This window comes from Chrysochloris asiatica, unplaced genomic scaffold, assembly GCF_000296735.1.
Source record: "Chrysochloris asiatica unplaced genomic scaffold, ChrAsi1.0 scaffold00395, whole genome shotgun sequence".
Classification (NCBI taxonomy): Eukaryota; Metazoa; Chordata; class Mammalia; order Afrosoricida; family Chrysochloridae; genus Chrysochloris; species Chrysochloris asiatica.
The window spans coordinates 615227-616261 of record NW_006408913.1 but is presented as its reverse complement, the minus strand read 5'-3'; the positions used below and the strand labels follow the sequence as shown (position 1 = coordinate 616261).

The 1035-nt window shown below is 38.3% G+C and overlaps 1 pseudogene; it reads left to right on the top strand.

Annotated features, from left to right (window-relative positions):
• Nucleotides 1-182: 182 nt before the first annotated feature.
• On the top strand, nucleotides 183-1007 carry LOC102816087 (annotated as a pseudogene).
• Nucleotides 1008-1035: the final 28 nt, after the last annotated feature.

Here is a 1035-nt window from a genome sequence, read left to right as displayed (position 1 = left end):
TTACACATAGTGGGTAAAATGAGGACTAAATGGCAGTGCAAGCTACCTAATTGGGTAGCCCATTGTAAAATGAAAATACATTTTAAAAAATCCAGTTAAAGATACTAAAATATATATTTCCTTTAAAAATATTTTTATACTGATAAAATGCATCAAGGAAAATGATGAAACAGCAGCCCAAGATGGCTGACTTCAAGGATCAGGTGTCAGATGAGGAGAAGGTACGCAAAGCTGCTAAATTCATCACTCATGCACCTCCAAGAGAAGTTAATAAAGTGTTTAATGGTGTCTGACTATCACTTAATAATGACAGTCTCATCGGGGAAGGGGCAGTGTATGCATTTGCTCAGTATAACATAAATCAGTTCACACCTGTGAAGATAGAAGGATACGAAGACCAGGTCTTAATTACAGGGCATAATAGTAGATTGTTAGATCCAAGAAACAATTTCCTTTAAATTTGATCATTTACAGAAAGAAGCAAGTGACCCCCAACCAGAGGAAGCAGATGGAGACCTGCAGTCTTGGAGCAAATCCTGAGACAGTGTTCTAAAGCCCTCTGTGATAGATGATTGTTCCAATGGCTTCTGAACTGTTTATGCTAGAACTGTAGACGGACAACAGACTGTTATTGCTTGTATTGAAAGCCACCAGTTTCAACCTAAACTCTTCTGGAATGGCCACTGGAGATCAGAGTGGAGGTTTACCATCATACCACCTACGATTCAGGTTCACTATTATGAAGATCCATGGCTGTGTTCAGTTGGTAAGCCATAAAGCTGTGCAGGATTCAGTAACTGTTTCAAATGTAGTTCAAAATGCCAAAGAGTTTGTTAAAATCATAGAACATGCAGAAAATGAGTATCAGACAGCAATTAGTGAAAACTGTCAAACTGTCAAACACTACATTGAAGGACTTTCATCGACGTCTTCCAGTTCCTCACACAAAAATCAAATGGAACAAGATACTCAGCTATGAGACTGGCAAAGAAATGCAGAATGCTTAAAAGCTGAATGTATGATTCTTCAGTACGT